Consider the following 20254-nt stretch of genomic DNA (forward strand, 5'->3'; position numbering starts at 1 on the left):
CGGATTTCCCCCCCGTCATAATTCGTGCCGACGTGGATCGTCCGTCGCCATCTCACCCACGTCCCGAGGCCATGTCACCCGCCCGGCGCCACATCGTCCTGCCATTCAGCGCCCGGGTTTACCTCCTACCCCGAGCCCGCGGCCCTGCCACGTGGACGATCTAGATCATCTCGTGGATCGCGCCCCAACTCCGCGTAGTCGATCCCATGAACGAGCTTCTTAAATGTGCATGTGTATATAGTCCTGAGGGTAGCCCAATGGGAAAATCACAAGTCGAGAGTCAAAACTTTGGACTTGAGTTGACAATGACTCCTCATTGATCACTAGAGTCCGGACCTGTCATGCATCGACACAGGACCAGGGTCCAGAATATGCCACACATTTCAAACGAGCATGTGAAAGCGTGTGCACAGCATGACGGTGCCGGGGTCAACATTCTGCACAGTGGAATCTTGGGCCGAAAGCTTCAACTTTCAAACATTGCTTTTATTCATGCTAGTTGAATAGGCCCCAATAAATATTTGTTATTGCTAGGGCGGATTCGCACAAGCGGGGGTGCTGCCCCTGGCGTACTTAGTGATAGCGGCAAGCTTTTTATGTGCATGCAATTCGCTCTAAAAAGAAGGCGAGAGTAAACACACATTTTCCAACTCTGTCAATTTCGGTAGAGTTAAGCAACAAAGGCATAGTTTGCTTATGCCGACAGATGGGGGTTAGACCCTACCCGTGCGGGGTCAAAATTTTACACAATGGAGTCGTGGATGCCCAAAGCTTCAACTTTCAAACATTTTTAGGTCTCCCCAATCTTGTTATTAAAAAAAACTTTTTTTATTGAATCTTTTTTTTTTGTAAGCAGTACGTACTCGCAATTCGTGAGTGTATAATATATTAAAACAAACAAGGTGAGATTTCACTATGGCTTGCATAAAGCTACAAGAAGAATTTAATAATAAATGGTTTCTTTGTGAGAGAAAACAAGCAAGTGACACTAATTTTTTAACAACAATTGTTATCACAATAAAATATCATGCTTAAAAAAATAAGTGTAACAATAAACTATTTAGACATATATTTCAAAAACATAAAAACGTATGTTTGATAAACCACTTGGAAGCATTATAGCAAATTGAGGAAAACAAGTGAAAGGGTCACGGTACATAATAAGAAAGTGTTAAAATCATTAGATTAAGTTTAATTTTGCATCGATGTCTGGGAAAGGATTGCCTTAGCTTTACCTTGAGCCGGTTGAAAATCGAGACTAGTCGGTTGCACACCATGATAAATGAAAAAAAATCGATGAAATATGTGGAAAAAAGAGTCCAAAAATCATACAAAATTCAAAAAATTTTGCTAATATTTTTGGTTTGCTTCTTTGCAAGGAGGAAACTCGACCGACAATCGCTTAATAAAAGATATTTTCTTGAACACTAATTGGAATCAAAGCTATAGAATGCAAGAAAAGTCATGTGAGACTGGGAAGTGAAAGGTGAAATAAATAAAACTCATATATATATATATGTATGTATGTGTGTGTGTGTGTGTAAATATAAATAAATATATATGTTTATGTGTGTGTGTGTGTATGTATGTATAGAACTTACTAGAATTATGCAAGGTGAAGCTTCACTTTAGCATTTTAAAACAATAGAATGCAAGAAAAGTCAAGACTAAGATGTGAGAAAGGTGAAATAAAAAAAATCCATTTAATAATTTAAAATTGAAATAACGTTTAAGGTAACTCTCAATCATCAGTAAAAACATTGAAAGTATGTCTAACTCAACTCTCCTCTAAGGCTTCTTTTAGAAAGCCAAAAATGTGGAAGAGTAGAAAGATTCGGTGTGACCCAATATTCAATGGCCCTCTTCAAAGAGAGAAGTACATAAATGTCAAAACCTCTCACAAAGACCTAGAATATTAAAAAAGAAGGTTTTCTGTCATGGGGTACTAATTTGCAATCTTTATCCAATGGTCCACAATTGCACCAAAAATATAACGTTTTACTAAGGACTCTTTATGTAGTCCAAAAATTACAAAGAAGGCCATTAGGAAATTTCGGAGGTCATTTGGAGGGCCTTCTAAGAAAATGTATTTTCGCACTCTCTCTTTAGAAAATGTGGCGAATAATAGAGGTGGGTCTTTCATGGTAAAAGTTTAAAAAGTGTACTTTCAGTAGATTCTTTACTCTTCTGAACATTCGTCCGTAATGATTGAGGGATAATATTCTTTTTAGTTGCATTGAATGAACCTCGTCAACAAGGAGGGAATGAGGAGGGACGAAGGCGCAGCCGCCTATTCACTTTTCATTAAACCTGCACATTTGGATAATGGCGCACTCCTCAAATGGCACAAATGTTACACAGAAACGAGCCAAATATCACCTTCACATTGATTTGGACAATGAGTACCAACCATTGATAAAGTGTAGTAAAGCAAACACACATATACCTCCCGTATCCATAGACACGCCCAGAGCTCAGGGAGCTAAAGACATAGATATCTGGACGAGAGGCTCTCTCTATCCTAAGAATCCAATGACTAATGCGTCTCAACCGTTTGTCAATCCTATAAGCTTATTGACCTTTGCTGGTGATGGAGAAAGGGGCCTTCTCGGTTATTGTAAATCTCTTACAAGGAAAGCTGAAACTTATAAGGGCATTCTCCAAGCTCAACAATGTGAGATTGTTCGTCTTTCACATTTACATTCTACAGATCAGGTTACCATTTTGCAACACAAAACAGAGGTACAGGAACTGAAAGGAAAGGTACGAAGTTATCAAATGAAGGACACCATCTTGGGTTTTCGTGTTCGAAAGAAGATATTGCGCATTCTTGAAACATTGCAGGTTGCCTCTTTAGGTCTCAAGAAAAGAATCCGAGCATTAAGGTGATGCTTCTTGGTTGACTAAATTGTCTTAGTTAAGTAATTTTTTTATTTTTTCTTGTTATGCATTGTTTTCATGTGTCTAAATAGTGTTAGTGAAGTAAATTTTCTGTTATTTACTTATGCATTGTCTTCATGTAGAGATTCAATCTATCCTGACAAGGAAAACATTGACCCCAAAGCCAATATAGGAAAGAGATTGAAGCCACTTATAAGTAGAAGCCTTGCAGCAGATATAGTACATGACAAGAAGTTTAAGGTCCTACAACGAAATGTAGTGGACTGCTTTATTTCAGAGAACTCAGTGTCTGTAAAAGAGATAAAAGGGACACTTGATTCACTTGGTGTAAGCAAAAGAGGATATTCGGCTATACAAAAATCTGTCTCATCCATCTTTGTTAAGAAGGGAATAAAATCCAAACTTTTACCATCAGCCTCAAGTGTTTGGAAAGAGAGGCTTCAGCTTAACAACGCACAAGGAGAATATCTTGGACAGCCCTTTCATATTAAAGCAACTTACAGTGGCCATGGAGCAAACATGGCATATGATGAGTTCAATAATATTTTTATGGACCTGCAGATGTTGCAGAAGAGAATGGTGGAGTTTTACAACATCACATTTGAAGAGTGTTCAACCAGAATCTAATATATGGTGGCTTGGTACTTTTGAGATAAGCGAGATTCTTAGCTAAGCTCAAATGTTCACATCTACTTAAGTCTCATTTATTTTGTGTTGCAGGTAAAGAAAGAAGATCATAAGATTCTATATTGGGTGTTCCATCAAACTAATGTTCCGGAGGTGATTGATCAACAGACTAACCAAGGAGAGATACTACATCTAGATGGAAGGAGAGACTTTCAAGTTCAGTGGCATCTTGCAGGTGACCTCAAAACATTAAAGTGCATGTATAATTGTGGAATGGGTGCAATGGCAAAGTCGTCGTGTTTGTTCTGCATGGAGCCTGCAAAGGTCATGGACCCAAAGTGGTGGAGAAAAGCTCCAACGAGTCACATTGAGGACCCTGCTTTTCGACCGGTTTTGAAAATACCACTTGTGAATGTCCACATCTGTACAATGCATGCCCTTTGTAGAATTGTGGAGAAATCGGTCTACTTATATATCGGGTTTGCTTGGAAAATCAAGAACTCAACAAAGCGACAAGTGGCCCTGCAGTGCTTAGAATTGGTACTGTCGGATATGGAGCTTCATGGTGGCAATGTAAAAATCCAGCGGGATGAAAAGAGATCAACTGCTGAGAAGGATGTCCCATGCAAACCATCCATTGGTGGGGTGAAGGCACGGAGGTTTTTATCTAAATCCCAAGGAATACAAGATTCGAAGCTAACAAAACATGGAAAAATATATAACACATCTTATGTTAGCAAGGTAGAGTATCAGAGCTAGAAAAAGATACATATTGCAGTCAAAGATCAAGAACCAACTACTCGTAACGCGAAGGCTGAGATTTGGCGATCAATAGACATGCTATTTTTGATGTGCGACAAAGATGACTGGTCACAAGGTGATATGAACAAGTTCAAGGAGAATCTCAACCTTCTCAAAAAATCATTCAAGATAGCATGGACAGACACCCAGATTACTCACTACATGGTATTATTGTGTATTTGATTCTCTTTTATGTGTAACTATGTGAGTGTAAAACATTCTAAGTAATCTGTTTTCATATCTAGCACATCATTTTCAATCATTTACCATATTTTATACAAAAGTATGGGAACCCGGAAATATGGAATACCCGAGGGATGGAAAAGTCTCATTACATGGCGAGAAATGCTTATTTCAGGTACACACGACATGGTGGCTCTCGAATCAAGGCTAACAGTTTGAAAGAACTATTTGAATGGTTCTATCGTAGAATCATTCATCGAATGCAGGCAAAACAAGTCTTGGCCTCTTCAGCAATAGCACAAGCCATCAGACATTTACAACCAAAAAAAGTTAAAAGATCAATGGCATACAACAACTCCGGTGCTCATGAAGATCAACGAAGGTGGAGAGAGCCAATAGTGTATGTGAACCACAAGTAGAGAAAGATACTCTGAGTGGATGACATTGTACAAATTTTTTGTAATACATGATCTTATACAATTGCTACTTGAAGTGTATCAAGATTTTGAAGGTTCAATTTTGTTTTTTGGCACATCACCCTTGTAACGAATCATGAGATGTTTGCCATACTCTAAAAGTTCATCCGGGTTTTGTCTGCCAAGAGCTAGTGCCATTGCTGTGTAAGTGTAGTAATACGTTGTCCGACCACTTGTATAGCCCGGGCGGTAACCAAAATAATCTCTGGAAAACACTTTGTCCACAAGAATGACTTTATCTACACTTTTGGGCAGCACGGGTCCACCCAAGAAGCGTGATAGTGTTTATAATGTGTAAGTTGTTATCGTACCCTCTTGTGACATTCCATTGTGAAAAACTATTATCGGCGACTCGCAAAGCTTTGAAAGGTACTGTGCTAGGGTCGCATCCCTTCCACAATACTCTCGAGTCCGCCGTCGAAGGAAATCATCCTTGTCAGCAATCCAAGACTGCACATATCATGTCTAAGTAAGTGACACAAAGAGAGAGAGAGAGAGAGAGAGAGAGAGAGAGAGAGAGAGAGAGAGAGAGAGAGAGAGAGAGAGTTACCATGAAGCTCTCATCCTGCAGAAAGAGGTTTTTCTACCATAGGTCCACAGATGTAGTTGACCCCTGACCTGAATGGTTAAACCAATCCTCCACTTCTTTGTGACTTGTTGATGGTCTTACGCTTTGTCTTATTGCTTGGAAGGTGGCTTCATACGGTAGTGTCTCCTTGTATTTTTCAGCTTTCTCAAAGCATCTTTAGAGGCATTCCATTGGATTGCTGGATGTTTCCATTGCCTCATCATCACTATCCTCTGAAACAAATCCACTCCTCTTCTCTTGGACTCTGGAAATGATAGCCAGGGAGAAGTCCTCCCTTAAATAAAAGATGCTTTGCACATCATGTAAAAAGATATAGGTCCTGTCTCCAATCCTGAAGTCAGGCACAATAGGCAACATCATCTGAGCATGCTTCTCAGTGAAGTTACTGACATCCAAGGGTAGTTTGATTTCTGTTGTTTTCACAGAGAGCATCTTACTTCTTTGTACTTCAATTGCCTCAACCTCAAGGTCAACTGTATCTTCAACCTCCTTGACTTATTGTATATATGTTGTCTCCTCGCATTCTTCGTCTGGTGCTGCATCATGCTCCTCTAACACCTCATCAGGATTCTGCATGAGGAATCCAAACAGGCTGTTCAGGTAAATCATAAAGCCAAAGGATTCCTGAATAAGTTTGCACTCTTTTTGATGCAAAGGGAAGGCTAAATGTCGGCAAGCAGGTGGTAATTCCCTATACTTCTTCAGTCCCTGTCCTTTTCCACCGCAGTCATTTAAATGAACGACAGTCATGCTGGGCAGAAAAGCCCTCCTTATCTGCACCATCAGTTCAAATTGATCTCTGTAGGGCTGCAAGAATTCACTGTGCTGAGCTAAAAGGTCTTCAATATCAAATTTTGGGTTAAACATACAATGAACTAGATCATATTTGTCTCCAGCACCATACGATGCTGCAAAATCAAACAGCCTCTCATCAGTTACAGCTGGGTCTTCCAGAGAAGGCACATCCTCTTTGGCTTTACCTTTACTTGCACAAGGACTGCTTGTTGGGAGATCTGCATCATCTGAGAAGTCTATATTTCTCTTTCTGGTATTTTTCTTGACAAGTACTGTAGAGGGTGAGGGACCCTTGCAGGGTGAGGGATCCTCTTGGCCTGCTGACCTCTCTAACTCATCTTCACAAATTGACTCTTCTTGATCAATGTCATGAAAAAAGTCAACAATTCTTTTGAAGGAAACGCTAAGCAACTGAGCCTGCAAAGGCTGAAATCCTGGCACAAGCTCTGGGTCCGATTTTAGCCTCTTCTGCCTACTGGACCTTAATCCTATTCCATCAGGAAACATGTCAAGTCTTTGTTCTCTCTCTCTCTCTCTCTCTCTCTCTCTCTCTCTCTCTCTCTCTCTCTCCAAAGCACACCAAAAAACACACATAGACACTCTATCTCTCTCTCTCTCTCTCTCTCTCTCTCTCTCTCTCCAAATCACGCCAAAAAACACACATAAACACTCTCTCTCCCTGTGTGTGTGTGTGTGTGTGTGTGTGTGTGTCTCCAAAACACACACAGACACACACACACACACACACACACAAACTCTCTCTCTCTCTCTCTCTCTCTCTCTCAATCAATCAACAGTACTAAAGGCGTGTGTAGAGAGTTGCAAAGAGTCCGTGGTTGTCTCTGCGTGCCTTTAGTACACAGAGAGAGAAAGAGAGAGAGAGAGAGAGAGAGAGAGAGAGAGAGAGAGAGAGAGAGTGAGGTCTCATAACTATACTAAAGGCGCGCGGAGAGAGTTGCAAAGGGTATTTGGTTGTCTCTGCGCGCCTCTAGTACACAAGCAGAGAGAGAGAGAGAGAGAGAGTGTGTGTGTGTGTGTCTGTTTGCGACCCTATGTGTGTGTGTGTGTTGAACAGTATGGGCTTTTGTTTGTTTCCACACACACATACATACACACACATACACTCTCTGCTAGCTATTGTTAGAAATAGAGAGGAGAGAGAGATGACATTTTGTTGGTGGAGTTTGCAGAAACTCCACGGGAGCCGTCTTTCCATTGCTCTCTCGTCGCTTTCTCTCTGTCCCTCTCTCTCTCTCTCTCTCTCTCTCTCTCTCTCTCTCTCTCTCTCTCTCTACACTTATAACGGTTACCCCCGGCGGCGCCCCACGTGGTTATTAAAAAATAGAATGTAGTGTACATGATGCCACACGTGCGGTCATTTAATGGGTCCGGATACTTTAGTACGTCACGTATAAAAGGTATTAGAGAGAAAGTGAGACACCGCGAGAGTCATAGAGAGTGAGAGAAAGAGAATTCGAGCCTCCGCCTACGTCTCCGACAGAAAGCACGTGCAAAATATAGTAGGTCCGTCTCCGACAGAAAGCACGTCTACGTCCTACGAAGGTTTGGCCCTCTCTCTCTCTCTCTCTCTCTCTCTCTCTCTCTCTCTCTCTCTCTCTCTCTCTCCCTCCCTCCATCCAAAAGGTCGCGATGTGCCTCTCTCTCTTTCTCTCTATCACCATCTCTGTTTCTCAAAGGTCGGTCTCTCTCTCTCTCTGTGTGTTTCTTTTTCTCTCTCTCTTTCTCTCACAGTAAATTTCATATATATCTCTCTCTTACACACACACACACAAATACAACACACACACACACACACACACACACACACACTCACTCACTCACACACAGAAACTCTCTCTCTCTCTCTCTCTCTCTCTTTGTCTCTCTCTGTACTAAAGGCATGTAGAGACAGTCACCTACGGTTTGGATATCTGTTAGCGCGCCTTTAGTACTGTGGAAATGCAAGTAGAACGAGTGAGAGAGAGGGAGTGTATCTCGGTGTGTGTGTGTGTGTGTGTGGTTTGGTCTGCTTTGAGAGAGAGAGAGAGAGAGAGAGAGAGAGAGAGAGAGAGAGAGAGAGAGAGTCTGTGTGTATGTATGTGTTTGTGTTATAGAGAGAGGAAGGAATAGTGGAGACACTGGGGAAGGGGGGGGGGGGAGAGAGAGAGAGAAATAGAGAGTCTTTCTGTTTCCTTTCCACTAACGGTGCGCGGAGGTGTATTTTGGGTTCAAAAAAATCTTTCACGCGCGCCATTAGTAATGGGATAAGAGAGAGAGAGAGAGAGAGAGAGAGAGAGAGAGAGAGAGAGAGAGAGAGAGAGAGAGAGAGAGAGAGAGAGAGAGAGAGACTCTTCTATTTTTATACAGTGGAATGGCTAGAACAAAGGCCACTGCAAAGAAGGCAAGCAAGGAACCAGGGTTAGCAGCTAAGGCAAGTAGCAGATCTGCAAGCCCAAAGAAGAGAACTGGAAAACCAAATAAAATTTTGAAAGGTCCAAGGGTGAAGAAGTTACAGAGCTGCATTGGACTTTTTAGAGAAATCACAAAGGCACAGAAATGTGTTGATTGTGTATACCAAAGCTGCCCTTTCAGAGGATGGTGAGGTCCATTTGTGAAGAAGCTACCCGGGGAACTAAAAGGTGGAAAGTGGTTGCATTGACGGCTCTACAGGAAGCAGCAGAGGACTTCCTGCTTGAGTACTTCAGTGACACGACCATTGTAGCAGCCCATGCCCATAGGGTGACTGTAATGGACAAAGACAGTGAGACACTTAAAAGGGTAAGGTGGAGGTATGACAAACTTCTGGTCCCCAATGTCTGCAGGGATAAGAAAATGAGGGAAATTTTGCTATACCCCCCTGAGCTATTGGCACAAGTCACAGTTGTAGATATCACACATGATGTGAATACAAGGGCAAGGGCAGAGACGGTTGCTCGCCAAACAGAAGACATGAGGGAAGCAGAGCTTAAGGAGAAAGCAAAAGTAGCAGTGGAGTCCCAGAGACAAACAGATGCAATGTGACCTGTCCATAGATGCAAGCAACAAAGAAAATCTACTTTCAATGAAGGATGGTTTGCTTGCAGAGATACCATTTATAGATGGAGCCAGAAAGTTGGCTCTCGAATATATTGCTGAATCCAGATGCTCAGATCTCAGATACAATTATCTATGCTTGTCTTAAGTAAGTATTAATTTGGATCTCATAAGTAAAAGATCCCTCGCACAAAGCTTATATGCAGTATGAACTGAAAGTGTTGGAATCGGCTGCCCTCCTCATGATTACTCCATATGAGGTGGTAAAGAATCTCAGGCATGAGATGATCGCCCTGCCAAGAGGTTAGGTTATGGCAGCAAAAAATGCTACCAGAACTTACACCAAACAGCAGAGGGGATTACAGGGAGGTTCCTGTCACGGCACTTCAAATTTAGACAATCATTGATAATCAGCCTCTCTGGCAAAAGAAATGGTTTGATCAAAGTCCAACATATGAAACCTATTACAGGAACTCTCCCCAGCATCTCACGATCGACCCAACTTACTGTCCCATCAACAAACTGTGATCTTGGGACAGCTTTACACTTGGCAAAGCAAAAGGCCGATGGTGTTGAACTACCCAATAATTACAAAGCCACTCAATAACAACCCACCGTTCGAGTATGTTTCAAACTCTCAAAGGGGTAATCAACATGATGAAGGAGATCCCAAATCTCGCATGCCAGATTCTTGTGAAGATTGCCAAGATGCTCATCACTTGCATTACAGCTTTCAACACTATAGAAGCAGCAGAGCATCCCTAGCAAATCTTTGTCAAAGACACGAGAGGCATTTGTTGGAATATGGAGAAAGAAATCCCAAGCAGGAATTTCATCATGGGATTATATGCAAGAGTCATGTTCCTGCCCTCTCATTACATGCAGACTGTTGAAAGGACGCCCTTTCAACAACGTTTCCACAAAGATTCCATTAAGATTCCTCAAAGATTCTGTAAAGATTTCACATGAAGATGGTGATGAAGTAATGAAGATGAAGATGGATGGTGCAACATGAAGATACGAGCTCATGGACGTCATCGAATATCCCGTTATTATTATTTTGAGCCATTACGGCCACTTTTGTAATGTTTACGGGAACCTCATATTTTAAGTCGGCACTTGTATTTTGTTCACAGATGCTTGTATAATGAGTAAATCCAACTCAGTTTCTTGTAATTAAGCTCTGTAGAAGCCTAGGGACAATTCAGGTCATTTGGCCGGACATTAGGTTTGAAGGCTTGGTATATAAGCTGAAACCTAAGGCTTTGTAAAAAACACATTACGTTATCTCAAATAATATACAGTCGTGGGTTCTGCAGCACACAGTAGTGAGCTTCATGCACACACACCGTCGCGCACACTAATCACATTGCAGATATGAGAGTAGGAGCGTGTTAGCATCGAGGAGCTCTCCCCATCGACGCAAGCAATGCAAGCCGAGGACCACATCGCGAGCCCGCCTGCTACGAGCTATATTTGGTCATAAGTACCTCAAACGACATTCCTTCTGAATGATCAAGTAGTCGTTAGAATCAGAGCGAGAAGCTCTTTGTGTTGATGTCTTTGTAGATCAGTTCCGGACACTTTGGAAATTGCTGTTTTGAGTCTATCGCGACAGCGATTAGAGGTCTTACAGTTATGGTTTTCAGGGTTTAGGTGTTTGGCCACATAGGATATGTCCTTGTGAGTCTTGCCCTCCGATTTCGAGTCATTCTGATATGATTTGAGATTGTTTCGAGCTTGTAGTGTTTTGTAGGATGCGTTGTCTGTTTCTTTGCTTTATGGTAGTGTTGTGGTAGGATTAGTGACTGTAGAGTGTTGTTCCTGTCTAGCTCAGGGCTGACAACCCAGAGATTGCCTCCATGCCCTAGTCTGGTCAGCTACGTCCTCGGATTGACAGTTTGTTGGTCTGTGTTCTCGCTGTGCTCCATCGTCCATCGCGGCGTACCCGCTAACACAGACCTTCAAAGAGGCGTTCATGATAGGCTTCTTCAAAAAGGACTCCTCCATATTCAATCCCATGACAAAAGATCTGCCAGTACGTCACATCACCTATCAAAGTACTCTCAGCAACAATCCTTTCAGAGAGCTAGCCACTAAAGTAGAGATTGAATCGATTGCTCAGAAGTTCAGAAACCTCACTGCAACGCTCAAGAGAAGACAATAGCCTACACTCAAAAATGGCTTGCACGAGGATGTGCAATGAATATGAAGGGGGGAATGTTTGCTTGATACAAGCGTATGCACACCAAACCCTGTAACACTCACTCAATTTTTTCAAAGAAAGCCGTGTAATTCAGCCTATGATGATTTGTAATTGTGATGTAATTTGACAATACCCTCTCAACCTCTCTAAGTCTACACCCTTGTAAGTGGCCGAATGGCCGTGGGAAAGCTCCCTTAACTTTTAAGTCAAAACCCTTAGTTTGGACTAAAGAGATATCATTAGCTTGGAAGATTTGAAAACGTTCAATGTGAGAGCTTCTTGCTGCTACAAATTGTAATCCTCTTTTCTCCTGGACCGGTTATTAGAATTCATTTTCGAATAGCACATTGTGTTCCTTGTCTCTTGCTCTACAATCTAAGTGTAATCATTTTCAATTCTAATGTGGTTCGCGATGCTTTGTTTGTGAGCTAAATGCATTGATTTGGAGGTTAAAATGGTTGTTTTTTGATGTTTTGACCATGGATAAGTGTTTCTACGCTTAAGGGGGACTCTTTCGAGTAGTTCTATTTCTGTTTTTTGCACATTTTTTGTGATGGATCATGATTTATGTACCTTCCCAGATGGCGATAAAACTTGGTAGGATTGTGCCATTAGGTGTTGTGATACCTCTCCTTAAGTTTCGTTGCATTTCGAATTTGTTTGGAAAAGGCGCGATGACCTAGAGCGGTAAGATTGGACGCATATTGATTGTCTGAATAGGAAGTGGTTGATTTGCTTTTGTTGTAGAATGAGTATCCCTTTGAGTTCACTTTGGTGAGATCGACACTCTCATTAAATCTCCTTGCCCCATCCTGAGTCGCTTCCTTGCATATTGACATCATGTTAGTAAAAAAGAGCTATGCTGCAGACATCCGTTGCCGCGGCCACCTGCTAACACTCACCAAGCAAAAGCACATGTTTACCATTGGCCATAAAGGATAAGGAGTTGTATTCATAACTAGTGTGCAATGTGTTTCCTAAACCATGCAGCCACTTCCGTCCTAAAACTACATTAGCACGGTCCATGTTCATAACTTGAAAGTCAAGGGTCATCATATGATCTTGAAGAATAAGCTCAACCCCTTGAACTACCGTGTCCCAAACTTCTTTATCATTGCCAGACATCTGTTCGACCACATACTTGTGAGAGCAAGGAGTCTGTGTAAGCTTCAATTTCTTGACTAGCTTATAGTTCAGGAAGTTATGAGTTGCACCATCATCCACTAAAATATGAACACGTTGTCTGTTAATAGTGCCATGCATGCAAGTCAACTCATGGGGGCCAAAGGTGGGCTTCCACATAGAAGCAGGCACACAACACTTGTGCTTTTCTTCCATATGAAGAACCTCTACAACACAATATTTAGGAGATGAATCTAATGTGAGGCATTGCACCGTGTGCATGCCCTTTTCTTTGCCTTGCAAAAGAGGGTAGACCTTCTTGTTATGTTGGTACGAAAGACATTTGAAAAACAAATTGTGTTTCTTTGCACGCTCAAAATCGGTAGTGTTAAGAGACCCACATGGAGTATCTCGTGATTGCTTAGGCTTCTTAGCCTCTTGTGGGTGTGGAGAGGTAGATTATCTCTTATTCCTCTTGGAACGTGTGGGAGATCTACCTCACCATTGGCTCCTAGCCACATTTCTCTGAGAAAAATTATTCTTAGAGTAGGGAACATTTCCCTTCCTCTCTTGGTCATCATTATATCTTTGGGCATGACTGATGGCTTCTTTCAAAGTTTTTGGATGTTGGGTCTTGACATGAAGACGATAGTCTTTGTCAAGGCCCCTATTAAAACCCCGTATCTTTTGGAATTCATCTAGACCTTCTAGTTTTAATATTATATCCCGTTACTTTGAAAGGTACTGTGTGAAAGAGAGGCTATACATGCGGCATGCATCCCATGCGGACCAATTCTTATCTTCTTCATTGGAGTCCAAAAACTCTTTGGAGAAAGAAGCTTGAAACGCAACCCAAGATGGAGGACGAGCATCTATTGGAAATGTCATCCACAACTTATAGGCCTTTCCTTTAAGAGATAGACTTGTTTCTCCAGTGGTCTTTATATCCGAGGTGTGTCTCAACCTATGAATATCACTCCATTTGTGTAAGAACGTATTGACCACATCCTTGTTGCGATCACGCTCTTCCCCGTGAAACCCAGAATGGTGATATTCTTAAGCAATGCATTGCTACCTTCTTCATCTTATGAAGCACTTGTCTCTTGGACTGCTTGAGGCGTGCGAGCTTGGTTTCCTTGAACCGTGTCACTTGTGGCTCCTTGAACCGTCTGTGAATTCATAAATTTCACAAGTAGCTTAGAAAGATTTGTAACATTTGCATTGAGTGCAGTGAGGTTGCGTTCAAGTACACTTTGGTAATTTTCCAAAGTCTTGAAAGCAGCCATATCTACAAGGTCATGATCTCCTAGATCATCATCGTCATGCATATTAGTGTCAGCAGCACCCGTGATGCCTTGATTTTGATCTACTTGCTTAAAATCAAAAGTGTGCGTAGGTGGGATATCCTCACTGGCCATGGTAAACACACACTAATGTAAAGAGAAAAAAAAGGTCAACTTGTACCTTGTAAAGCTTGAAGTCTTTGTGTGTTTAATGCTTGGCGATTTGTGTTTCATGCGAACCTCACCTTGCAAAAGTCATAGCGCTTCACGTGTCGATAACTGGCAACAATAAGCTAGTCAACATCAAAGCTAATATTTTGATACATAGGTAATCTCTTTTCTTTTCAAAGCATTCTACTTTCTATAGATACTTCTATAATGATTTTCTAATCAATTTCTAGATCATGAAGACGTAACTATGAGAAATGGCTCATTCAAGTTTGTATGCAAATTTTATCTGATTTTGAAATCAAAAGAATTGGAATGCTACTCGATCAAGGTTGTTTTTTTTGGGTGCTATCTTTCAAATATTTACATCTCAAAGAAAAATACAAGTTCACATACTTCATCTTGTCAATGGATAAAAATTGATGAGTGAACTGTTTAGAAATATTTTTGGCAATACAATTAAAAACATTATTACTAGGCATACCAAGATAGGATCAAGAATATCTTGATAGGTCCAAAGAACCTTGTCAAGTTGGGTGCATTGTTTATGAATTCTAATAATCACATGCTCACCTTGCTCTAAACCATGCACACCTTCGTTGATTCTTCACAAAAACTCGTCGTTTTTGTGAAGGCTTTTGTTCACTTTGAAGCTTCCTCCTTGAGGAAAAAAGAGTTTTGGGAGGAAAACTTGACTTCCTCCAAGAAGTGAAAAGGAAGGGTGAAATTACTTCCTTGAAGTTTGAAGCTTTTCTTTTCCTTCTAGATTTCTTGTCAACACAAGTATGCTATCTTTCCTTGTTATACACAACAAGGATCAATAGCTTGATGGTAGAGTGTTGGCCTCTTACCCTCATGGGGTGGGTTCAACCCTCCTTCATGAAAGGGTTAAGAGGGCCTTCCTACATGCACAACCAATGATGCGAATGGAGCTCGATGAGTAGAGTTTTTGGTTGAGTTTGCCTTGGTCGCTTGCTGTGGAGGGCGTAGGTGGGTCGATTGTTGTTGTCTACCTTTGTGAGCTGCATGCGGAGTATTGTGCCTGCCTTCTTTTGCTGCACAATGGAGACGTCATTGTCCGCAGATCATGGAGAGAGAAACAGTGCGTTGCATACACATGCAACCCGCTTTTTCCTTTTTCCAAAATTAGATCAGATACCAGTGAAAGGGCGGTGGAAATGTGTGTACTAGTCTCCACCCAACCGTGCTATTTTTGCTTCGCGTGCTGCACACAGAAAACTATGCCTGCCTTTTTTTGCTGCACAGCAGAGACGTCATTGTCTGCGGATCGTGGGGGAGAAGCGACATGTCCCATGCACATGCAGCCCGCTTTTTCCCTTTCCTAAAAATAGCTCAGATACCAGTGAAAGGGCGGTGGTAATGCGTGTGCTAGTCTCCATCCAACCATGCTATCTTATAGCCTCCCCCTAGAGTACAACTATCCGGCCGTGCCAGTGGCCTTGCCCGTAGGACCCAAGTCCTTACATCCCCCTTTTTTACCAACTTTCTGCCTTCACTTATTTTAAGAAGAATCTCATAGCTGATGCAAAATCATTCTCATTTTAAGCTCTTATTCCCCTTCTCTCCCTCCCCTCTCGCATTTCAAAGATGCAAGCGCCAACATGGGACGAAGATGGACCAGACAATGGGGTGGAATGCGATTGATGGTTGAACGACAGGTTGTTGTGTCCATGCAAGCATTGCAGAAGGGCCATTCCTAGGCTCCGACGAGTCTGTTTAAAGCATGTCAAGGACTATGGAATGTAGAACGAGTTACAAATGTGAATAACTGATTCACACAAACTTTTGCACATGGATATGGCTCCTCATTGGAGTGTTGTAGGAAGAGGACCTCGAGCGAGAAAGTCAAAGAGATCGCAAGAAAACAGGTTTATCCCTCCACCAACAATGGGCAAGAGCTCAAGATCCAGTACAGGTGATTATGGGGAGGAGGAGATGACAGATCTACCTCACCAGATGGAGGAGGATAGAGCCGTATGGACAATTTGGTTGCTAAGATTCTCACTCACGAGGAGGGTCCGTTTGACGATGATAATTGTGGATACAAAGAGACTACACAAAAGGAGGAGGATACTCTTTTAGCTGCAAGCAAGAAACATATCTATCCCAAAGCTTTGTTCTCTATTCTTCGAGCTTTGTTAGAGATTTTGAATCTACAGGCCTTTTAAGATTAAGTAAACTTAGATTTTTACATTTTGTTTTCAAAGCTAATGGATAAATAAACTTTGCAACTAATGGTTTATTTGTTAAATAAACTTTGATTTTTTTATCTTGTTATCAAAGATACTTCCAAAGGGTCATAGGATGCCACAAGATAGACACAGTCCTTGTAAATTTGTTAATGTGCTAGTATGCACTATAGAAAGATACATGCATGTGTTAATGACTTCACTCTCTTCTGCAACAAGTATGATTGGTTGGAGAAATGTCCAAAGTGTGGTGAAGAGAGATACATAGACCTTCCCATTGATCCAGAGGAAAGAAAGAAGACTCACCTAGTACCAAGAAAAGTTTTACGAAATTTTCCCCTCACCCCAAGACCACAACCTTCAACAAACTCCTTACATGGCATGCCAATAGTTGCTCTATGGATGGTATAGTACGTGTCCCAACGGATTCACAAGCATCAAAACACATTGAGGAAAAATGGCCCGCATTCAAAGGAGACCCACGATATCTTTGTTTGGGCCTTGCAAGTGATGGTGTCAACCCTTTCAGCACCAACAATACGTCATGGAGAACATGGCCAGTTGTCCTGAATAATTACAACATTCCCCCTTGGAAGAGCATCAAGAAAGGCTACATCATGCTAACTTTATTGATCCCCTGAAAGTAAAAAGTAAAGAACTTGGATGTGTATGTAGCTTCTCTTGTTGATGAGTTAAAGGAGATATGGACTAGTATCCCTGTCCACGACAGTGTCTCTACCTCCAACGGAGCATCAAACCCATACTTGAAGCATACTTATGTGGACTATGCATGACATTCTGGGTCTTGGAGAGGTCTCAGGTAACCATACATGTAGCCCTCAATTATTGGTTATTGTCTACCAAAGGTTTTTACTAATTATGAATATAGTGTAATACTAACAAGTGTGTCTATATCGGGACATGTAATGTGCCCTATTTGCGGTCCCTCTCTTGTTACAGAGCGTCCATCACACACCTCAAAAAGGTCATTTATCCTGATAGTCATTGTTTTCTACCACCAACACATGAAAAATACAAAGAACCTTCAAATGGAAAGGCCCCATATAGATGGACAATGCCAGATATTGGAAAATAGCATGGGATAGGCATTTCTCAATAGACCCCCCTTCTTGACAGCCACCCAAGGGTATGAGACGATGTTTTGTGTTTTTTGAGTTGCCTTACTGGACAAATTTGAAGGTCCAACATTTTCTAGTCCAATGCACATATTCAAAAAACGTAGGCCAAATGATCTGGGACCACATCATAGGCAACAGTGATAGTGTTTTCATTAGGGAGGACATGAACATCAATGTAGATTGACAGCATCAACAATTCCGGTGATGGAAGACAAACAAAAGTATTGTCTTCCAAAGGCACCATGGATCCTATCAAACACTGACCAAATCACGATGAAAGAAGTTATTGCTTCCATCAGAACACCTACAGGTTAATGCTGTCTTTAAAGGGAGCATTCTCAAAGACAAAGAAGGTGATGGACCCCTATTACATGGGTTGAAATCCCACAATTGTCACAAGATGCTCCAGGTGATTATTTAGCCTTTATATTTTATCTTACTTGTTGCTACTCTAATGTTATTACTTTTGAAAACACTATGCAATTCATCTTACCATTGAGCATCAATGGATGCGAAAGTGATGCTATATATAAGATGGGAGAGCTTGTCAGGTGGGTGAGCTCTAAGGAGATTGAAGTCGCATCCATACCAGCTGCAAGATTGTTAGCCACAGAAGCAGTTGTTCTCATTGAAGAGAGCTTTCCCAGGTCCATACTAGTGAGCCAACTCCATCTTATTTTGCATCTTGTGGATGAGGGTAGATATTTGTGGAGTGGTCCATTCCCGTTGTATGTTCTTCCTTGAGCGTTTTCTTAAGACACTCAAGGACTTTGTGAGGCTACACTCATAGTTAGAGGCTAGCATGGCCAAAGGATGGAATGTTCAAGAGTCAGTTGTGTACATCTCTCAATACCTCGCTATAGTGGATGAAATTATACCATGTTTATGGATTGATAAAGAAGATCCAAGGATGCACTCTCATATGCCGAATGGAAGGGGAAGATAAAGCTCACAGAAAGGCACATACGTGATGCAATAAACAAGTACCTTGTGCTTAATGCACCAATGATGCAAAAGTGGGTAGATCTATTACAAAATGGAAAAGAAAGCATGAAGAAGATCAAGAAGCGTATAGGCAATGTGGTTTACCCACCATACCTTGCCATGTTTCCAAAACTTATAAGGTGCGATTGGTTGCATCAACAAATGACTAAAGCTAAAGCTGATGGTAAGCATCTTAGCGACGAGGAGTGGGAGTATGCACTAGGCTATCTACCAAAGGTAGTTTCTAATCAAACTCATTACGCACAATATAAAATATTAGTATATAGCTACCTATATTCAAACTTGTTCTACTTTCAACAGTCCACGATGCTCAGCTCGATGTGGCATGAAGGAAGGCACTTTTGAACTGATAATGTAGACAAAAAATGAATGACAAACAATAGTGGAGTGATGGGAAATTTGGATGCGCAAACTCCAAATGTATCACTACATATCACTACTTGCTCTACTTCCATTATATTCTACTCTTTCCAAGATGCCTTCCACTCGTCATCTCCTACCTTTCAAACCTAGGAAGGCGTTATCTCCTACCTTAAAAAAATAGGAGACAGGTATCAACCGCGTAACCAGTCGCACTGGCACACGATGCTGTTGCCATTGGTTCACTTTATTATATTAGAAAAAACCAAATCGTCTGGTCCGTGTCTCACTGGTGTTGGTCAACCGTTGTCACCCCTTCTCTCTCATGGTCTTCACCTGGCTGCCTCGCATTGCCTCGCACGTCGTAAGTCGCCACCCGCCTGCAAGCGATCAACACAATGCAACATCCTTCACTTTGCTAGAGTAGATCTTTGTTGATTTGCACTAATAAAACATTAAAAAATATTGTGGCACCTATTCCAAACGATATGGAAAATAGATATTGTGGAGTTATCCAAAGAATCTACCGAGTAGATTTTTAAACTTTTCAAAAGTATGTGTTTGATGTGAAGTGGTTTGCAGGAGTCTCATCTAGACATGCACCTGATATCTAAATGGTGGAATCTACAAGATTCCATACGAGCCCAAGTAATATCTACATCTCTCCAGAAAGTTGTGAGCAAGTGACATATCTTCCAAGTATTTACGAACAAAGGTATGTTTTTCATACAAGTCACACCAAGAGCAAGATGTATACTAGATGCCATTGAACATAGGAGCCACTGTGGATGAACACAACGATGATGATGAATCATCCATAGAAGGTAATGAACTTCCAGCACTGAAGAAGAGCTAGAAGAGCTAGAAGAAGAGAATGATGATGGGGATGATTGTTTTGATCCCTATGTTTATTTTGACGAACTGGTGCTCCACATAGACCGTGCCATGGCTATAGAACTAGCAAATGATGATGTAGTGGATGATTAATTAAGGCCATGTTTTAATGCATTGTAATGAGGATATTGTAGCTAATGTCAATCACTTGCTTTTGTGAATGCTTTGTTAATGATCTTCTGCTAGCATACATTGTAACAAATTTGTTTGATCGCTCTCTCTCTCTCTCTCTCTCTCTCTCTCTCTCTCTCTCTCGTTCCTTTGTAGATGCAACGAGCAACAACAAGGCAAGCTAAGGTGAGGTGGTCTTTGCATAGGGATGAATTCACTAGGATGTACGTGTGGGCAAGATGAGAGAGGATGGAGATGGAAAAGGCATGTGCACAAAGAGGGGGGGGGGGGGGGAGGCTCACAAAGGACTAAGGTACCGCAGAGGGTTGGAAGGGAATGCACGGTAGATAA

The sequence above is a fragment of the Adiantum capillus-veneris genome, chromosome 15, assembly GCF_014529385.1.
Source record: "Adiantum capillus-veneris isolate H3 chromosome 15, ASM1452938v2, whole genome shotgun sequence".
Taxonomy (NCBI): domain Eukaryota; kingdom Viridiplantae; phylum Streptophyta; class Polypodiopsida; order Polypodiales; family Pteridaceae; genus Adiantum; species Adiantum capillus-veneris.